Source organism: Diabrotica undecimpunctata, chromosome 4 (genome assembly GCF_040954645.1).
Source record: "Diabrotica undecimpunctata isolate CICGRU chromosome 4, icDiaUnde3, whole genome shotgun sequence".
Lineage (NCBI taxonomy): Eukaryota > Metazoa > Arthropoda > Insecta > Coleoptera > Chrysomelidae > Diabrotica > Diabrotica undecimpunctata.
This window is the reverse complement of record NC_092806.1, coordinates 160,485,172-160,508,773: the sequence shown is the minus strand read 5'-3', so window position 1 is coordinate 160,508,773 and position 23,602 is coordinate 160,485,172. Positions and strand designations below refer to the sequence as shown.

Genomic DNA, 23,602 nt, shown 5'->3' with positions numbered 1-23,602 from the left:
CTGTTTCATACCTATGTTTATCGCACTTAAAAAGAATATGGTTGATGTCACATTGTGATATATTATCGCATGAGCATACCCCAGAAGGGATAATATTTAACTTAGCCAAGTGAGCTGGGAATGCACCGTGATTAGTTTTCAGTCGAGTAATTGTGGCTGTCAACTTCTTTGGCATTGCATATTTGAAAATATAGTCAACATCTTGTGGTAGGGTAGGGTGGATAGTATAATATTGATTATTTGAATTCGTTGCTATGTTTTTCCATTTTTCTTTCCAATTTATAAAAATTTTGTTATAATAATGTTGTTGTAAGTCCTCCAATGTAAATATGTTTTATGTTTGAGTCACCGACATTTCGTAATATGGCTTTTTCTTGTGTGATAATAACAGCGAGAGTTCATATAAAGGTTTCACCATTAACCTCGTCGTTTCTCCTGATTCTCCATATGCCATCTTCCTCTTGTACCTTTCCTCAGTATTTTTCTCTCGAATGTCCTGAGTTGGGCTTCATCTTTTTTCGTCATTACCCAAGTTTCACATCCATAGGTTACTACGGGTCTAATCAGTGTTCTGTAGATAGTCATTTTGGTTCTTTTGTCTAATAATTTCGATGTCATCAATCTTTTATTAGCATAGTATGTACGATTCCCGATGGAAATACGTGCATTAATTTCGCTACTTACGGAGTTATTCTGATTGATTTCTGTGCCGAGATATGTAAAGGCATCCACTCGTTCGATAGTATAGTTGTCTATTGTGATATTATTTTCATTGTCAGTTATTCTTTTGACTGTCATATACTTCGTTTTTGCTTCGTTTATTTTGAGACCTCTTTTTCTTGCTTCAGGATCAATTTGTTTGAACACTTCCATTAGTCGTGGCTTATTCATACTAATGATGGCTACATCGTCTGCATATGCAGTAATTTGTACTGATTTGGTGTTTATATGGCCGGTTATATTGGTTTTTCTGATGACTGCCTCAAGAACTAGGTTGAATAGCATGGTTGATAGGGCATCTCCCTGTCTTACTCCCATGTTGATGTTAAACAAGGGAGTCAGTTCTCCATCTACTCTGACTGCGGCTTTTGAACCCTGCAATGTCATTTTTATGAGGCTGATGTATTTCTTAGGTATACCTAGATTACAAAGGTCTTCCAGCATTTTGTCTCTTTTCACACTATCAAAAGCTTGTTTAAAGTCTATATACATATTATATAGGTCTATGTCGTATTCATAAGCTTTTTCTTGTATCGTTCTTAGTATGAATATGTTATCTGTAGTGGCTCTATTTGGTCTGAATCCATTTTGATAATCCCCAATTATATTCTAATAATCTATTGTAGATTATACCAGAAAGAATTTTGTATATTACATTTAGCAATGTAATTGGCCTATAATTCTGGCATTCCCTCTTATCTCCTTTTTTATATATTGGCTGTATGAGGCCAACTGTCCATTCCTCTGGCATTTGCTCCTTCGTCCATATTAATATTATTAGGTAATGGATTCTTTCCCAGAGTTCGGATCCTCCATGCTTTAATAATTCTGCCGAAATTCCGTCCGTTCCTGGTGCTTTATTATTTTTAGTTTATTTATTATCTGAACTACTTCTTCATAACTTGGATTTTCGATGTGCAGCTCCGCCGTATAATATATTGTCTCGTTCTGATCATTTTCGTTGTCTACATTAAAGGATATTATATTGATGAAATCGTCACGAACTTGTTTGTAATGGAGTTCCAGATTAAATTTTTTTAGCACACAAATTCCATAAAATAATCTAAAACATTCCTTAAAAAGGGCGTGGTGCAACACCTTCACCACGCCCTTCCCAGTACCTCATCCGTTCCCTTACAATACGATCCTACTTACTACTTATCAGTCATATACTACTACAATGTCGTTGTCGTATTAAATGGACATACTTGAGCTATATTGGAAATTTTTAAGCGTTTCATATAAACATACTAATTGGTTAATAATTCAATTTATTCTAGTAATGATATAAAATCATATTACGACGATGAAAATGACTCTTTTAATATAAAAAATTAATGCTTAGAAAAAACCTTTATAATATTTTTTAAAATTAAAGATACAAACAACTTCAAATTACTATTATACGCGTTTATTGATTTATTTAGTAAAAAAATCAATTGCTTGTTTTGTGATTGACAAGGTAAGAAAGGTTATAATTTTTAAATACAACAAAAACTTACAAAGTATCTAAATAAATCATAGATAAACAAAAAATACCAGAATAGTACAAAAAAACGACAGTTTTTGTTTTAATTGTAATTTAAATTATCAGTTGCGGGGTGTTGGTTTCCATTGTAGTTTGATTTTATATCATCAGGACTGTAGTCCAGGAAATGAAGCATTTCACCTCGCAATTTTTTCGTTCTGCGTGGATTGACTTGAAATTTTAACAGAAGGTAGGTAATAGCCTAAGGATCAAAATCTATACCGAACCAAAGTGCGCCAAAGCCTTGGGGGTGGTTGCCACCCCATCTCGGGGGTGAAATTTTTTTTTACGTTTTAACCACAGGTTTCCATTAAAAAAGTGATTCTAAACAAAAAATGTTCTATACATTTTTTTTGTAAAACTGATATTTTTCAAGTTATTCGCGATTGAAAGTAACAACTTTTAGACAAAAAAATCGACGTTTTTTATCGATTTTTCGCGAATAACTCGAAAATGGTGCATTTTATCAAAAAAATTGTAGAGAACAAATTTGTAGCTTTTAAAAAGACAAATATAATTCATTTTTTAAAATGTTTTTGCGATATAATAGGAACCGAAATACGGCCTATCAATGTTCAGCGGTTTTCTTCAAATGCCAAATTTGAAAGATTTAAAGTCAAATATCGGGAAAATGATGCATTTTTGGAAGAAAACTCATAGAACCTTTTTTAAAGAGCATAAATAGACCTATCATAAAAAAAAAGACTCTAGCTCAAAAATTGAGTGAGTTATAATGAAAATAAGGTCAATACCTCATTTTTTTTACGAAAAAATCGATGAAAACAACCCTCTAACTACCCCCATAATTAAAATCGATCTTCACCCTTGTGCAATTCTCTTTGTACATGTATTGTTAATACGTCCAAGAAGTTTGACCCATTTAAAATGCTTAGTTTTAGAAAAAGTACAGCTTAAAGCGAGAAACGATTTACAATTTCATATTTTTTACCCTTCTTTTTTTAAATATCCCCGAAATAACTTAATATATGAAAAAAATAAAAAGGTACTAAATTGTAGCTTTTTTAATGACTAAAATTTTCCTTTATTTAGATTTGTTGTACAATGAATATTTGGCGAGGTATAGCCGTTTAAAGCATCGATTTACGATTAAGCACCATCTTTTTCGAGCCCTTTAAACTCACCCCATTTAAAAACCCCAAGGGTTTCAAAAAGATTTAATTCACAGATCCTTGTAGCTCTTAAAAACCTCTACAAAATCGTTTTTGAAAAAACACTCTATCGTTAAAAATGAAGGAAATACGTTAAAAAAACCAATTAATTTTTTGAAATAGGGTACCCAGATAGTTCAAAATTAATAGCTTTTTCCCATGCTTTTACTGGCTGTGATACTGTATCTGCTTTTACAATAAAAGTAAAAAAAATATTTTTGATATTCTTTAAAAAAGACCGGACATGAGGGAACATGCCGAATTTTTTTACAGTAGTACTGCTAAGCTTGAAGATATTTTAGATGCTGGCAGATACTGTGCAATAATGTTGTACGGAACTGTTAAAGACACGCAGCTTACCAAGTTAAAAAAAATAAAAGATTTGGAAGCTTTTCTCGAGCAGATGCGGTACGAACAGTTCATCAAAGCTACAACGAAAAACTGTGCGGTTGAGCTATCATCCCTTCTGCCCACTGTTGATGCCTTAAATGAGCATTCAAAAAGATGCTATTAGCAAAATCAACAGTGGCTTGGCAATGAAAATATCAGAGCAACAGATTGGGGATGGTATTCCAAAGATGGTTTGTTATTACCCGTACGCATGAACAAACAACCTGCACCCGATAAACTTTTGAAAATTATTTTTTGCCAATGCAAAAAAGGATGCGGCGTTTCATGTGGGTGCAGAAAAGTTGGTTTATACTGTAACTCTACTTGTTCTGGGTGCTCAGGTGAAGGGTGCAATAATAGTCCAACCAATAATTGAAGAAGATGAGGATGACATAGATCACGATGAAGATGTAATTGATGACGAATAAAATTAATATTATAATTGTTTTACCTATAAATGTAAACATTTTCAATATTTTATGTATTAATTACTTTTTTATGTATTAATTATTAGTATTCACTATTTATGTAAATGTATAAGAATATATGGTGCCTTTTTATGTGGATAAATTTTTTTGTATTTAATTCTACTTTTTTCAATTTATATCTATTAAATTAGTTTATAAAAACTGCAATGTTTTAAAGGGTGATTTTCAAAAGTTGAAAAGTTGCAAAATTTTGGCAAAAAATTGTTTTCACCTATACCAATCATAACAATTGATTTTTAAGGGTTGAGAATTTATGTAATTGTATTTTGAAGTATAAAAAATCACTATTTAACTAATCCAAATCAAATTTCACTCATCTTAAGATTTGTAATGTTATTTTAGAATTTTTGAAAATTAGGAGTAGTTTTCACCCCTAAGAACAATCAGGGTTCATCTGCATGACATAAACTATAAAGCAGAGGGTGAGTTGAGCTTAAATCCAAATTTTTATCCAAATCGATCCAAGGTGAAATCATTTTTTTAGAATTAGTAATTTTTTACATTAATCTCTAACAAGGGTTGCTTTTTAAGGGTTGAAATATGATGGAACTCTATTGAAAAGTATAAAATAATCATTATTTAACTAATTCAAACCAAATCTTACACATATTCAGGTTTAATATGTTATTTTATAATTTTTGACAATTAGGGGTAGTTTTCACCCCTAAAACCCTTCAGCGCACTTCGGTTCGATATAGATTTTGATCCTTGGGCTATCACCTACCTTCTGTTAAAATTTCAACTCAATCCATGCAGGACGAAAAAATTGCGAGGTTTTAACTTTTTTCGAGCTTCATTTCCTGAACTACTGATGGGCTCTAATTGTGTCTTAATGCAAGTAAATAGAGCTTTTTAAGTAAGTGTTCAGGATTTTACCACATTGAGGATTCGCAAAACGATCTGTCAATTTGTTCACTGACACCTTTCGTATCCAGACACCTATATTACAAAGCTATTTTCATTACCATGGTTAAGAATAAGCCTTTGTCATTAAGGCTTATAATAGATTTTTAAACTTAAAGAAGTTATCATTTTTCATAATATTAAATGAGAAATTTTTGCTATTCCATCCATCGTCGGATGTAATCCTCCCTTAGGTGTGTCCATTCATTTCTGTTTGTTGTTTTTTGTATCCAATCGTGACCAAATATCAGCTTGATGTCATGAGTATATCTAGTTTGAGGTCTGCCTATACTTCTCTTGTTTGCTTTTGATCACCATTCAATAATTCGCTTCGTCCAAGTGTTATTTTCCATTCTTCCTATGTGTCCTCTCCCGTTTCATTTTAACATGGCAATCTTTTGGATTGTATCTGTCATTTTTGTTCGTCTTCATATTTCTTCATTGGACTTTCGATCGCTGAGCTTAATGTTGAGTATTCTCTGTCCATAGCTCTCTGAGTCATTTGGAGTTTGTTAAAAGCCTATGGCTCAGTTCCATAAATGTCAGTACCGGCAACACGTACCTACTAATCGAAAGTTTTTACCTTTAAAGCATTTGGTAATTTTGATCTAAATACATGTAATCTTCCGAATACTGCCCGTTTTAAGGAACATCTTCTATTGAAGCTAGTCTTTGAGTTAAGCTTTGTTAATTCAATTTTTTGTCCTAAATATATACAGGGTGAGTCATGAAGAACTTTACATACTTCTACCATATGTAGAGTCCCTCAGGGAGCATATCATGTGGCCACTAAAAAATGTCAACTCCTCTTCTTTATTAATTAACAGGGTGATTTGTGTAATTGACCATTTATTTCATTTTACTGTAGTATTTATACGGCTCATTTGATTTTTTTAATTTTTGCATGATACAGTACACTACTATCAAGCATTCGACTGGTATTAGCTAAACTAAAAAATTCCAGGACTGGCTTTGGAAAAATTAATTTAGGGATTCGTATTAAATATTACACCCTGTATAATTTTTTTTTAAAATGCAATAAGTGATTTTCAAACTACATAAATAGCCAATGAAAACGACATATGCGACAATGTTGTCGCACTTTTATTAAATTTTTAGTGAACGATCAAATCTTACCAAAAATAGAACAACCATAATGAAGTATCAAATTATAAGGTAATTAATTTAAACAAATGTTATAAATTTCAAACATTTTAATTGAAATGATAAACTGAGTCACTGCACAACAAAAAACAGTAACTACTAACAATAACGAAGAACAATTTAAAAAAAAAAACTAAAAATATGGACATAGTTATGATAAACGTTTCAACGGGATTAAAATCAGGGGATCTTGAAGGCCACGAAATAGGACCTGCACGTCCCATCCACCTGTTGCCATAAACATTATTGAGATGTTGTCTCACTGTCAGTAAAAAGTGTGGGGGTGTCCCATCATGCTGAAAATACATCCCTCGGATAGCAACGTTCGCGTTGGCAAGCAAATTCGGCAAAATATTTTGTAGAAAGTTCAAATAGACCTGCCCTGTTAAAGGACCATCAAAAAAGTGAGGACCTACTAATTGGTTATTTATGACACCAATCCACACGTTAACCGAAAACCTTAACTGAGAACGACGTTCTCGAATAGCATGGGGATTTTCTTCTGCCACACATGTGAATTTCGTGAATTATTTATCCCGTCTCTGGTAAATTGGGCTTCATCTGTAAATAGTGTCCTGTAAAGCGTTGGTCGATTATTATTAATCCATCTACAAAATTCCAACCTATCGATCTCATCTCCAGCATGTAGTCGCTGAACCATTTGAATGTGATATGGGTATAGATTATTTTTTTGTAAGACTCTACTTACTTTTGATTGAGTAACATTGAGTTCTCGACTTACTTGTCTAGAGCTTATTGTCGGGTTCATAGTAACGGCGTCCATAATGTCATCTTCCTGCTCTTCATCTACATGTCGCTATGTTGTTTCACTAGGAAAAGTGCCATTTTCTCGCAAATAATTAAAAACTGACCCAAATGTTGGATGACTGGGAGTTCGACGATTAGGAAATCTCCTGCGATATTCTCTACTAGCAGCCCTACCATTCCCATTACAGAATCCATAAACAAATATTATGTCTGCATATTCTGTGGTCAAAAACTGATGTGGCATTTTGAACGAAAGTAACAAAAGCTCTACCAAAACTAACACAATGTACTTAACGTAGATATGACAGAAGAAATATGTATTCTTGTACACATAAATAACAATTGATAATGACAATAATGACAATGGGTGTAAAACATCAAGAAACGTCAAACGGTCAACGCCAACCTTCATTTTAAACTTTTTTAGATTTATTTTTATTTAGTACAGTTGATGCAATGTATTATTATTTGACATAAAATTTTAATCATTTACAATCAACAAAAACTAACACATACAAGAGGTTTGACTTTTTAATCAATTTAATTTATTATTTATCGAAAATAATGCCCCAATACGATCTATGAGTAAAAATTTAAAATTGAAAAACAATTGATTCTATCGTAGAGATAATACAAAGTGACAGTAAAGATGTTAATTTTCTACGTATTAGATTATGTTGTAGGAACTCATTTTAATTAAAATGTTTGAAATTTATAACATTTGTTTAAATTAATACCTTATAATTTGATACTTCATTATGGTTGTTCTATTTTTGGTAAGATTTGATAGTTCACTAAAAATTTAATAAAAGTGCGACAACATTGTCGCATATGTCGTTTTCATTGGCTATTTATGTAGTTTGAAAATCACTTATTGCATTTTAAAAAAAATTTATACAGGGTGTAATATTTAATACGAATCCCTAAATTAATTTTTCCAAAGCCAGTCCTGGAATTTTTTAGTTTAGCTAATACCAGTCGAATGATTGATAGTAGTGTACTGTATCATGCAAAAATTAAAAAAATCAAATGAGCCGTATAAACACTACAGTAAAATGAAATAAATGGTCAATTACACAAATCACCCTGTTAATTAATAAAGAAGAGGAGTTGACATTTTTTAGTGGCCACATGATATGCTCCCTGAGGGACTCTACATATGGTAGAAGTATGTAAAGTTCCTCATGACTCACCCTGTATACGACTCAACCTTTTCTAAATTATTATTGTCCAGAGTTATATCTAGAGATTCGATTGTTAGATATTTAGTTTTTGCTAGATTATTTTTAGTCCTATTTCTTTTGATTTTGTATTTAGGTCTAATAGCATTTCCTGCAATTCTTCTCTGTCTTTTGCTATTAACGTAACATCATCGGCAAATCTCAGGTGATTATGGCCTATATTATAGTATTAGATTTGACACATCGCTTTTTCGCTTCCAAAGGTCATCGATCGACCCATCAGGGTTCCATTCATGGTCTTCACTTTTATCGTCTGTATATATACCAGTATATTGCTACGTTTACAAAAACATTCCCGTAATTGTATGCCTACTAACGATAAGTTATCGAATTTGTTTATTTTTCCTTGTTAATTGCTATTTTTTACACGAACTTTATCATATTTATATATTTTTTAAAACTCTAATTGCTTCTTTAGATACAACATACGTTTACACCAACACTTATTGATTTAATTTATTTAATCTTGAACGTAAAATATGATAATTTGTGTAGATTCGAAATGTCTTGACCCTAAGCCTCGATTAGATTGATTTAATTTACACATTTTAAAAATAAGAATGATTTTATCTGTATTTTAGAGCGACGCAATTAACGAAGAATTTTTTGTAACAATAAAACACTGAAAACGTTGTTTTCAAAACTTCCACAAAATTTATTTTAAATTCTTATCACTACAGCTGTTTCGGCTGATTGCCTTTCTCAAGTGATCTGTTTTTGGTATGGGTTTACACTTTATAGTCTCTAATGAAATAGGTTGAGGAGGGGAGAACTGTTTGTCTCAAGCTGGTCATTCAGAATTATATCTGTGTTTTTTAATTTGTTGATTTCCATAGATTCTAACAAAGATAGCTTAAGGCCTTTATTTTGAATGTGGAGAATTTTAAATTCGTCATTAAAAGAATGATTATAATCTAGAAGGTGAAGTGCGTATGTAGAATCTGTTTTTCTATTATTGAAAGCCCTTTTATGTTCTGCTATTCGTTTATTAAAATTTCTACCTGTTTGACCAATGTAAGTTTTTGGGCAGTCGCCACATTTAAGTTTGTACACACCACTGTGTAAGTGTTTTTTATGTTGGCTCTTGTTGTTTTTAATATATTTGCCTAGGTTGTTATTTGTTCTGAAAGCTGGTGTTATTCCTTTCTTTTTTATGTGTTTGGCTATTTTTGTTGATATTTTGCCTGTATATGTAATCGAGCAGAAGGTACTGGGTATTTTCTCTGGTGGTGGAAATACTGAGTTCAGGGCTTTCTTGTGTGGTTTTTGATTTAACATTTTATTAATTGTTTGTTCGTTGTATCCATTGTTTACTGCTATTTGCTTAATGATATTTAATTCTGTCTCAAAATTGTATTTTGACATAGGAATTGCTGTTAATCTATGTAACATACTATGATAGGCTGCCAGTTTATGTTGTGTGGGATGGGATGATGAATTGTGAATAGTCGTGTCAGTATGGGTAGGTTTATGAAATATGGAGAAGTCATGTTTGTTTTTAAGTCTGGTAATTTTTAAATCTAAAAAATGTATGGATTGATTTTGTTCTGTTTCTATTGTAAATTCAATATGACTATGAAGAGAATTAATATACGATAAAAATTGGTCGAGTTGCCTGTTAGTTCCTGTGAAACATACCAGTACATCGTCTACGTATCTCCACCAATATAAAAACTGTTTGAATATGGGATGTTTTAAAATCTTTGTCTCTAGATGATCCATAAAAATATCTGATAGCAATGGGCTTAGAGGATTGCCCATTATAAGTCCTGCACTGTTATTTGTATATAATTCATTATTAAATTCAAAGTAGTCCTGGTTTATGCAAACTTCAAGAAGATGTAAAATTTCAGATGTAATGATTGGATTTGTACTATTTTGGTCTAAAAGGTTTTTTACTAGAATAAAAGTTTCTGTGGGAGGGATACTAGGAAAAAGATTTTTTACGTCAAATGAAATTAATCTGGAGTTGTTAGGTAACTGAAAATGTTGTATTTTATTAACTAGTTCTATTGTATTTTTTATGGTAAATTTAGGTGAAAATTTCGTGTGTTCTAAAATAATCTCTAGCAGTTTTTTTGAAAGTTTATATGACGGAGCTGTATAAAAAGACACTACAGGTCTTATTGGGCGATCCGGTTTGTGTAGTTTAATGAAAGAGTATAATTTAGGAGGTTGTGGGTTCATGATACTGAGGTATTTCTGTTCTATTGGATTTACTATTGATTTTGAATTTTCTAACGCTAGCTTAATTTGTTTTTGATACTTTTCTGTTGGATCTTTGTGTAACGTTTCAATGTTTTGATTATTTAAAAATTCTATTGTTTTGTTATTATATTCTATTTTATCTATAGCAATAGTAGTGTTACCTTTGTCTGCTTTTGTAAACACTATGTTGTTTTCTATTGATTTATTTTTAATTGAAATGGCTGTTTTATTCTCTTTGTAACAGGAGTTTTTGGTTTCACTACACACATCTGTAATAGATTTTGCAATTATACTTTTTTCGATATTGTTAGCAGTTTTGTTAAATGTGGCGACTGCCCAAAAACTTACATTGGTCAAACAGGTAGAAATTTTAATAAACGAATAGCAGAACATAAAAGGGCTTTCAATAATAGAAAAACAGATTCTACATACGCACTTCACCTTCTAGATTATAATCATTCTTTTAATGACGAATTTAAAATTCTCCACATTCAAAATAAAGGCCTTAAGCTATCTTTGTTAGAATCTATGGAAATCAACAAATTAAAAAACACAGATATAATTCTGAATGACCAGCTTGAGACAAACAGTTCTCCCCTCCTCAACCTATTTCATTAGAGACTATAAAGTGTAAACCCATACCAAAAACAGATCACTTGAGAAAGGCAATCAGCCGAAACAGCTGTAGTGATAAAAATTTAAAATAAATTTTGTGGAAGTTTGAAAACAACGTTTTCAGTGTTTTATTGTTACATAAAATGAATTTCCATCAAGTAACGGTCGAATCCATCAATTATTTAGAAGAATTTTTTTATAAGAATTAAATTAGGTAGAAAATTTGTCTTATAAAATTGTATCGGGTGTTTTTACCTGGATTGCAACGGGGAGTAAAAATGTCGAGGTGGTATGGTGTTACCTCGGGGGAACAAATAAGGGTCTAACCACCCTCTGATATCTGTAGAGGGCTTCGGAGTAAACGTCGAGAGCTCCTCTACTTAAGTCCATTTTCGGGTTATGGACTTGGAAAATATTTATCTTCGGTGTCTTGACTTGAAAAAGGCAAGATATTTCTTACATGACAATTTCTTCGTCGAAATAAAACACCAAGTTAAGTTGAAACAATTCTCAGCCACAGAGTATGGAAAATAAATGCAGAAAGTAGAGCCCCGAGAGCAATAAGCTCTCGGAGAGCCCATAAAGGACTGACCTGGCTGACCTGAAAATCGCCAATATTTATATGCGCTGTTCGAGCGATAAATAGGGATTTCCAGGTCAAGAGCCAACGGGAAAATTCGAGGCGGGGCGATGCGCATCGAAATGCGCACTAGTCCACAGACTATGGCATTCGATGACAATGGTGGCCGTTTAAAAAAGTATTTTCAACTATATAGCTTTATCACAGTATATTGCTAAAGAATTCTTTATAAAGCAATATACTGTGGCTTTATTATGAAATTCATTCTGTTTTTATAATCTTCATCCATTATATATTCAAATTTGTCTCAAAATGTCTTAAAGAGTTTCTGAAAAAAACCTACTTATATAAAAATCAATCTTTATATTATGTTACCAGTTAAAATTATAAATAAAAATTACAAAGAACGATTCCAAGATTCTTTTAAAAAAATTAAATTTATACAGTGTGTTCAGAAACTCTCCTGCCAAACGAAAATCGCAGATGGTAGACGTGATTCTATGTCAATTTAACCTATATTATCTTAATCAAAAAATACTTGTTAAGGGAGGTAGAGCTATTCGAAGATGGCTCCTTAAAGTCAATTTTTTCTTTATCATGTACCGTTTTTGAGAAAAAACAATTTAAATTTATAATTTTTTGGGTTCATGTAAAGGAGGAATTTGATTCGATTTTATTTTGCAAAAAATTGCTCTTGCATTTATAATACGGAAGAAAGATCGTTTGTTAGAAATGTTAAGAGGTATATCCTTATTAAGATATTCGAAGATTTTGGGATTATTTTTAGAATTTTTGGTGTTGGGACTGTTTCCGGACTTGGGCGAGAAAATTGCTGGGGCGAATGAGATTTAGGATTAAGTGTTAAGAGGTCGATGGGGTTGGTCTGGAAGGGTATTGTGTTTTAAGAGTAGCGAAATATGCGGTGGGCAGATTTTGTTGTTTTGGTGGTATTTTACGTGCTGGAAATTCGTGCTCGGACTATTAACTGGTCCTGGAGATTGTTGTATTTTACGGTGATGGCGTACATTTGTGTACTTTGTGGAACTGACAAGAGAAGCTGAAAGGCAAGTTTCCAGCGCCCATGAAACAACTGGAACATGTCGGCTAAGGTATCGAAAACTCCTACAGAAAACCAGGCATGTTGGAAGGCTTCGAGGCGTCATCCTTATCAAGCGAATCCCTGTCACGAAACTCAGTGATATCATCTCAAAAAAAACAAAATTTTAATGATGGTTAAAGTGCTACCCAATTCAACCAAAGACTTAAAAAACTGTCATTTATCAATAACAAATTAATTTCTTGCCAAACGGGGTCTATTATAAATTTTAATTAGTCAAACCTGCTGGTATTGACGTAACTATTGAATATTTTGCGCATTTGAATAGTATATACAGTTGATTTCCGGTAAGATCATACATACACGAAAAATTTGACGTCGTCACATTAACGAAACAAATAACTATTCTAATATTCAAATCGAGAAATTTGCCAAAAAAAACGGCATTTTTCTCCGTCGGGTTTGTTCCTCATATTCCTTTTTTGCTATATGTTACTAAGAGGACAAAGAAGAGAGAGAAAGGCCAATAATGAAAGAAATTACCGAAGGAACAAGAATTAAAAATAAAAATATTAAAAATTGAATTATAATTAAAAAAAATGCTCAGGAAAATTTATAATAAATATACTTACCCACTGTACAAAAAATGTTATGTTTTAATGTATTGTTCTGAAGCTATTTTCTTTTGGCTTGTTAAAGTAATTCGGAGTCGACACCCACCACATATTCGTGGATTTCAAAGCCGCATACGACTCAGTCAACAGACAAAAACTTCTACAGACTGTGGTGGAATTTCAAATGCCGCTTCATCTTGTTCAACTAACGGAACTTACACTCACAGACGTAGAGAGCGTAGTCAGAATCCAAAACGACTTTTCCAGACCCTTCCATTGTAAAAATGGACTGAGACAGGGAGATGGACTGTCGTGTCTCTTATTTAACCTTGCACTGGAAAAAGTAATTCGAGAGTGCCATATTAATACGAATGGCACCATCTTTAATAAATCTGTACAAGTTGTCGGATATGCAGATGACATAGACATTATTGCTAGGTCCACAGAATCTCTGATCGAAGCATTTCGATCACTAAGGGCGTCTGCACTTAGAATGGGATTAAAAATAAACGCACAGAAAACCAAGTATATGTATTGTACTAGATCAGGCAACCAGATACCTAGACTATTAATTGATGATCTGGAACTGGAAGGTGTGGACACCTTCGTCTACCTGGGCTCGCTGCTGACCAAAGAGAACAATGTCAGCGAAGAAATTAAAAGAAGAATAGTGCTTGCTAATAAGTGCTATTATGGCTTGAGGAAACATATGGCCCCAAAACTACTCAGAAAAATTAAAGTTACCATATATAAAACACTAATAAGGCCAGTGTTAACATACAGGTTTGAAACGTGGTCACTTACACAGAACGACCAAAAATTGCTTAAACGTTCCTAGAGAAAAATTCTAATTAAAATATATAGAGGAATCCACGAACAGGGTTTGTGGCGTAGGCGCTACAACTTTGAGTTATATAGAAGTTTTGGGGAACCTGACGTTGTAAAATGTATTAAATTATAAATTATCACGCCTTCGATGGATAGGACATGTAATTAGGTGAGATGAATATGCAACGATTAGAAAAATTTTCGACCGAAGAGGACCAGTGGCAAGACGAGCCAGAGGAAGACCAAAACTTAGGTATCAAGATAACATAGAGGATGATCTAAAATCCATCGGAGTTAAAACATGAAGAAGAGTTGCCAGAGACAGGGGCGAATATGGAAGATTGTTCTGAAGAAGGCTTTGGCTCATAACGATCTGTAATGCCACTGATGATGATGATGATGTTAAAGTAATTACTATTTAAATTTAATTGTGGCTTATTCTCATTTAAATAGTAATTATGTTTTAATGTCATTTATATTAAATAAGTAAATTTAAGCTATACACAGAATATGTGATATATACTATACTATACTATATACAGAATGATGGCGAATTCTAAAACGATAGGAATAAGTCCCCAGGTGGGTAGATCATACAGTATTGGCAAGTCCCACTCCTTTATAAAAAAGGACAGCTTCATGGAATCTGGGGGAAGCAAGAAATCGCTAAAAACAACAAACTTGAATATAGCAACATTCAATGTAAGGTCCTTAAACAGAGATGAAAAAATCTATGAGCTAGAAGAAGAAATAAAGGACCTAAAGTGGGACATAATTGGTCTCGCAGAGGTAAAAAGGAAAGGTGAGGAGCGCATAACATTGCAATCAGGTAACATCTTGTATTACAAAGGGCACAAAGAACAAAGTCTAAACGGCGTAGGATTTTTGGTTTCTAAGAAACATGCTAATAAAATAGAACAATATGTGGGAATCTCAGAAAGAATTGCAATGATTGTGATGACTATAAACGAGAAAATCACCCTAAAAATCATTCAAGTGTACGCCCCAACTTCAACACACCCCGATGAAGAGATAGATGAGTTCTACGAGAAAATAATAGAAACCAACACGAACTATCACAGCACTTACACACTTATAATAGGAGATTTCAACGCTAAGATTGGACAACGACTAGAAGAAAGCGAAAACTATATTGGTGAATTCGGCTATGGTGTTAGAAATGAGAGAGGAGAAACCCTGGTTAACTTCCTACATAGCAACAAATATTTCGTAATGAACACATTTTATAAGAAAAAACCGCAAAGAAAGTGGACGTGGTTATCACCAGACGGAAAAACAAGGAACGAAATCGATTACATCATGTGTAACAAGAAAAGTATCGTAGAAGATGTAACAGTAATAAATAATGTCTCTCTGGGTAGTGATCACAGAATGGTTAGAGCTAAACTAAGGATTAAATATAGCAAACGTAGAATTAATTTTAATAACACGATACAAATAGACACAGAAAAGCTAAAAGTCGATAAAGAAAAATATGCTAGCAAATTAAAAACCGCCCAAGCACTGAATCTAGAACAACTCAGCGTTAATAAAATTAACTCAGTTATAACAAAAGAACTATTGAATGCTAGCTCAGAAGTAGCAACCCGCCATAACAACAAAAAATCCAAAATAAGTGCAGAATCGAAGAATATGCTGAAACAACGAAAAGAGCTCCTGTCACTAAACAAAAGAAATACCACAGAATACAAAGAACTTAATCGAGCCATACGAAAACAGATAAAAGACGATATTAAAAAACATCAACAAGAACATGTAGAAAGAGTGATAGAGAAAAATCAAAGTCTGAAATATACCAAACCGAAATTAGGAAAGAAAAATATTATAACTATGAAAAATCAACAAGGCCAACTAGAAACAAGCAAAGCTCAGATATCAAACATAGTTGAAAACTTCTATACTGAGTTATACTGCTCAAGAAACGATCCCCCCGACTCTTCAAAGCAAAATCTGAAAAGACAAATAACAAACGAAAATTCTGAAGTAATGCCCGAAATAAGCGAAGTAGAAATAGAAAATGAAGATGGAATTCTGGCAGAAATGTTGAAAGAAGGAGGAGAAGAAGTCATCAGGTACCTAAAAATACTTTTTAATAAATGCCTATTTGAAGGAAACATACCAAGGGAATGGAATACTGCTAACACAATATTAATACACAAAAAAGGGGACAATACAAATCTGAAAAATTATCGTCCAATATCACTACTATCACAACTTTATAAAACATTCACAAAAATAATTACAAATAGATTGACAACAAAGTTCGATGTATATCAACCAGTAGAGCAAACCGGATTTAGAAAAGGGTTCAGTACATGTGACCATCTTCACACACTAAAGGTCCTAATAGAAAAAGTTAACGAATACAATTTACCAATCTGTTTAGCATTTATAGACTACGAGAAAGCTTTTGACAGCATAGAATTATGCGCTATTGAGGAAGCGCTGGTCAACAGCAGAATAGATTCTAGATATAGGATATTAATACATAATATATACCAACACGCTGAAATGGTAGTCACGATGGATAACGGAATGAAAACGAGGCCAATAAAAATCAACCGAGGAGTAAGACAGGGAGACACCATATCTCCAAAACTATTTACTGCCGCACTTGAAGACATCTTTAAATCACTAAATTGGGAAACGAAGGGACTGTCGATAAACGGAAAGTATTTAAACCATCTAAGATATGCAGATGACGTAGTACTAATAGCCGACAGCTGGAAAGAACTGAAAACGATGATCGATGAGCTTCATACGGAATCCATAAGAAAAGGACTGAAAATGAATCTGAGTAAAACTAAGCTAATGTCGAATAAAGATGATCAACCGACGATAACCATCCAAGGAACAAAAGTGGAACATGTAGAAGAATACATATATCTGGGTCAGAATATCAAGGTAAACAAAGAAAACCAAACTACCGAAATAAGCAGACGAGTAAGAATGGGATGGGCCGCATTTGGAAAACTCTCATACATACTGAAAGACAAAAAGATACCCCAAAACCGTCGAACCAAAGTGTTCGATTCTTGTATCCTTCCCGTTCTCACTTACGGAGCTCAAACCTGGACATTCACAAAAAAGAACATGGATAAGATTCGAAAAACTCAGCGAGCCATGGAACGACAGATGCTTGGTATCTCACTAATAGATCGGCAAACGAACGAAGCAATCCGGAACAAAACAAAAATAAAGGACGCCGCGAAACAAGCAGCTAAATTAAAATGGAAATGGGCTGGACACAACGAACGTCTCGAAGATGGTAGATGGAACAAAGAAGTCGGAAGCTATACACAAATTTTAAGAACACAGTGTACAGAAATTGTCGAACTAATATATTTATGATTAATATATTTACAATTTAAAAAATGCAAATTATTGAAATATAAGCATCATAATATTCTATAAAATTTATCTTGACAAAAGTGAAAGTAAATGTAAATCTTGTACATCGTAAATTGCCTCAGAAACAAAACAATTGGTTTAATAGACAATATTATTTTAGAAAATGTGAATCTAGTTCTGCAAAATATTGTCGTTCTGCAAAATGTGTATATAATTTGTCAAATGTAGGTACTCTCCCGTAAGTACTCTCTGACCTACATTTTTAAGCATATTGTATTACATATTCCGAAATTGAGCCGATAAGATAAAATTTTTATCAATTTAATCCCCCTATTAGAGATTGGCATGTTAATGACAATGATTATATTTGTTATGAATATACCAGAGGTAAAAAAATGCCTGTTTTTTTTTTAATCTTTATTAATTAAAAAAATATTTGTTGACAAGGGCAAAAATTTGCATCCGTGATATAGATAACAAATTTATCAGTAACAGTAAAACAACAATGGTAAGATGAAGCAGTCCTTGATTCAATCGATACACGGCACTTATTGCTTAATTGTGACGTTGGCAATCGTATTTAAATTATATAAATTTAAATACGAATTATATAAATTTAAATACGAACAAAATAAAAATTATAACACCAACGTTCTTTAAATCAATAAATGGATGGAGGTAACATCATAAAAAAAATTTCGGTGACCAACCAAACCCCCCCCCCCAGAGGCAAATTCTAGGTGCGCTACTGCATCCAGTGATAAAAATTTACATAACAGGTACAATATAAATAAAAATAATGTAGTAAAATGTAATTTAACAGGCTAAAAAAGCTTATGCAGAAGTGCTAATAAAGGCTAACAAAAATATGTCAAAAACTTATGGAGATGACTAAATAATCTCTGTGGAACACAAATTGATAAAATACTAACTAATAAAAGAAACATATAAAATGAATTTGAAGACTACTATACCGATTTAGGAAAACAATATGCAAAAATGATTTCTGAACCAACTGAATTTCGAGAAAATATATTGGAAATAAATAATACTATGTACCTATTTCCAACGACTGAAAATGAGATTGAAGAAAAAATAAACTCTTTAAAAATTAAAAAGTCATCGGAACATGGTAATATTAGATCTGAAACTTCAAAAGAAATAGCAAAATAGATTTCAAAACCCTTAACACACATAATAAATACATGCCTTAATTTAGGCATTTTTCCGGATATATTAAAAACTAGAACTATTAAACCGCTATTCAAATCTGGCGAAGAAATTATATATTGTCATAATTATAGACCTATAACCCTAATCTCAAACGTAGGCAAAATATTAGAAAAAATAGCTAAAATAAGACTTAAAATTTAAAAAAAATCAATATACTGTCTGAATGTCAGTATGGGTTTCAAGAAGGATAATCTGTTGAAGGTGCAATCTGTACTCTAACAGCTAACATCTACAAAGCTCTTGATAATGCAAAGACCAGCTCTTTGTAGATTTGTAGATTTATCAAAGGCATTTGACACTGTTTCACATCTTCTTCTTACGATGCCTATCCGTTTCGAATGTTGGCGATCAACATGGCTATCCCAACTTTGCTTGCTGCTATTCTGAATAGTCCGGTTGTCGAAGTATTAAACCACTTTCTCAGGTTTTGAAGCCAAGATATTCTTCTTCTCCCTGGTCCTCTCTTTCCAAATACCTTGCCCTGAAGAATGAGTTGCAACAAGCCGTATCTCTGTTCATTCCTCATAACATGGCCAAGATATTCTAGTTTGCGCTCTTTGATGGTGTTAATAATCTCGCATTCCTTGCCTATTCTACGTAGGACCTCAACATTAGTCACACGATCCACCCATGAAATTCTTAAAATACGTCTGTAACACCACATCTCGAATACCTCGAGTTTTCTTAAAGAAGCTTCGGAAAGTGTCCAGGCCTCTACTCCGTATAATAACGTAGAAAATACATAGCATCTAATGAGAGAGATTTTGGTAGCAAGTGGTAAATCGTGACTTCTGAAAAGAGACTTCATCATTATGAACGCCGATCTTGCTTTTCCTATGCGTTGTTTTATTTCACTGGAGTGATCCCATTGGCTTTTAATGTTGGTACCAAGGTATGTGTAGCTGTCCACTCTGTCAATTGTATGTTGGTTAACCAAAAGCTGTGTATTTAATATTTCGCGCTTACTGACTACCATGTACTTTGTTTTCTTCGTATTAAGATCAAGTCCGTGTTCTCTACTTATATCTGATATACGCGACATTATTCTTTGCAAACCGTCCAGACTATCTGCAAAAACTACTGCGTCGTCGGCATATCTAATGTTGTTTAGACGTATTCCGTTGACTAATACGCCTTCTTGTAGTTCGCCTAGCGCTTGCTCGAAGATATATTCAGAGTATATATTAAATAACACCGGGGACAGAATGCATCCTTGCCTCACTCCTCTATCTATGGAGACTGCCTCTGTCAATTGGTCATCCACTTTAATATTGGCTGTTTGGTTGTAATATAAATTATAGATGATTCTTCCTATCATCTAACCCCACTTCTTTCAAGATGTTTATAAGTTTATCATGCTTTACTCTATCAAATGCCTTTTTGTAGTTGAGAATAGAGCCTCTCGGGTGCCTAAGGAATCGCGGAATCCAAACTGCGTCCATGATACTTGTTCTTCGCATTTTTTATATATTCTGCCGTGTATCACTTTCAAGAACGTTTTAAGTAAGTGGCTCATTAGGCTAATTGTTCTGTAGTCTTCGCATGTCTTGGCATTTACTTTTTTTGGTATGGTCACGAAAGTCGACTTTAACCAGCTTTGGGGTATTTTTCCAGTTACGTATATGTTAAATTTTTGCAGGATTTGATTGTATTAATGGATTTTAAAACAATGCGGTAGTGCGATATATATATATATATATATATATATATATATATATATATATATATATATATATATGTATATATCGCACTACCGCATTGTTTTAAAATCCATTAATACAATCAAATCCTGTAAAAATTTAAAGCAAATCATTGATTTGATTAATTTGTCAAACGGTCAATTAATAATTAACATTTTTTATCATGTTGCTTTGTATACTTTAAACGTACTGTTTAAACGTTCGAAGACCATTATCTCCATAAAAAAATTGCCATTAATTATATCAAAATAACCTTCGACACTTTATTCATATAAATATACTTTCAATTCCAATTATAGGAAAACGATTGTTATTGCAAAAATAAACAACCTCATTCCAATTTTTCTGTCAATAATCCGTGATTACCTACACGAAAAAATCAAATATTATTGATAATTCGCGTGATTATTTCAATTAAAATGTTTGTCATATTTTTCTGGTGAGCTTGAAAACAAAATAAAAAAATTAATTTGTAAAGTTTATTGGATCTTCAGTGCTGAATATTTTTGCTTTGGTTATGGGCAGATAATCCATACCAAAAAAGCAACTATTTTACTGCTTTTTCTTCATTAGATCCACGTAGACGAGAATAATTAGAAGATAAAAAGCTGTTTTCAGCATATATTTAGCTATAAAAATTTCAAGAAGTTTAACTTAACAGTTATTGTAAACTTGAATTGAATTTGTTTTTTTTTAGTTTCGTGTTACCATTTCAAAGAAAATTTTAGAGAAGATTCATAAAAAGGAATATCAGAGAAGATCGTTGGGAATGAAATATTCTTCTTCTTCTTAACGTACCCCATCCCTAAGGACATTGGCGATCATCATGGCCCATTTGACTCTATCTGCAGCCGTTCTGAAAAGTTCTATTGACGTTTTCCCTGCGTCTTCTCCACGGTCCTCTTTTGCCTTCTACCTTCCCTTGTATGGCCAGCCGCACCAATTCGTATTTCTCGTTTCTTAGTATGAGACCAAAGTAGCTCATTTTTCTTTTCTTTATAATGTTGAGTATTTCTTTATCTTTTTTCATTCTTCGTAGCGTTTCCGCATTTGTTATGTGTTGTGTCCAAGATATTTTCCACATTCTTCGATAACACCACATTTCAAAGTTAATGAGTTTTTTCTCTGTCGATGTTGAGTTTTCCATTGCATAATATTGCTTTCATCTTATTAAAAGCACTTCTAGCTATCTCAATACGCCGTTTTATTTCCGTACTTCTATCCCATTCTTTCATTTAGTTCGCAACCTAAGTACTGATATCTGTGCACCCTGCCTAAAAGTTTTCCTTTAGCATAAATACTGTCTTCCTCAATCTTGTTCTTGCTTACCACCATGATTTTTGTTTTATTTGTATTCAGTGCCATTGGAAAGAAGAAGAAGAAGTTTTACCATTTCTCCACCGTATGTTTTTCACAATTTTCTTCATTCTATGCTATCTATAACTTTCTTTCGCTGTTTGCCAGTTCATGCACTGTGCTTATTTCTTTAACATCCTTGAAAACAGTCTTCTTTGTCTATTTATGCGTTAAAATCCCCGAATATCATTATCCGATGTCTGCATTTTCCACAAGAATTTCATAGTATTAAAAAAAGATATTGGTCACTTAGAAGTGATTAACGAAGACCATTGGATGTAACATTATATGAATCTCTGGTATAACTCTAGCAGTTGTATAGAACAAATTGCGACCATAACAAATACGAAAACTATGGAGGTATCAGTCTAATAAAGGCAATTTATAAAATATACTATATAATTATTATTACCAGCAAATTATATCATTTACAGAAGCTAATGGACTAAGAATTTTTCAATACATTCTCGTAATATTTTAATAAAAGCAATGACAAAACCATTCAGCACGTAAATTCTTATTATTCTAACAATGTAACAACGATTTCAAAAATGAGACTACGTCGATTACATTAATTCATTCGATTCTTACAATTTCTTTTAAAAAATTCAAGGATAACTGATTGTTTTATTCATAACTTGTCGTTAAAAGGATATTACTATCCTTTTTCTTGTACCATTAAACTTACGACGTTCATTAGTAAAAAATAATACATTTTTGTATTAAACAATTCGAGAACATTTATTAAATATTCATTAGGGCGAAGGTTCTATCATTATTATCATCATCTGCCGCATTTAACAGTCCATGAAAGGCCATAATGTTCCATTGGTATTTGTAGGCCCTACTTTTTACAAGGTATGTATTTTGGTCACTACAAATATTCGTAATGAACCTTCGTTGTTTAAATCCTTCTTGATTTTTCGCTACTGTCCGTTGATTTATGCTGCTCAGCTTTCCTTCTAATATTTTGCTGTTGATTTTGTAGCTTACATTTGACACCGATATGCCTCTGTTACATGGATGCCTCTTGGTGTATTTATGTTAGAATTCCCTTCTCTTTCTCTAATCTGAGTTTTTCTTTCCCTGCTTATTTCTTTCGCTCATTCAGTAGTTGTTTTTCCATCGATTTAAAGGCCCTTGGTCCCTTATTGGTCTCCTATAAACTCATACTGTTTTTATGCTTAGTTGACTTATATTCCTCGATTGTTTTGAGGATTTTTTTCCGGTGATGGACCAGAACTCAATCCAAAAGATACAGACCGATATACCATCTTTTCAAGGTATACGAAAAACTCATCATAAATCGTGTAGAAAACATAGTTGGCCAGAATCTTATACCACGATAAGCTGAGTTCAGACCATAAATAAATAAGGTAAACCATGCACCAGGAAAATTCACTATCTTACAGAAGATATAGAAGAGGGGTGAGAAAATAAACCAGGTCTAAGTTTTGATCTTCTAAGAGCTTTACAATTTCACTGTGAATGTCATCTGTCACTGTCGAGTGTATATCGATAATCCAAAACAGTCGAAAACTCGTGAAATATACTATACCTACCTGCTTTGCACCCTTTGTTTGTATTTAATTAACACAAATGGGGGTTCAAATCTAAAAACGACCCACACTGATCTCCAAACTTCTCTGTCTTGGGTTGCTAGGAAAG

General features: G+C 32.8%; 1 protein-coding gene across 1 annotated transcript in view; it reads left to right on the top strand.

Moving 5' to 3' along the window:
* Agpat1 (1-Acylglycerol-3-phosphate O-acyltransferase 1) overlaps window positions 1-23,602 on the top strand; it is a 67,931-nt gene that overhangs the window by 24,354 nt on the left and 19,975 nt on the right. The window lies entirely within an intron of this gene.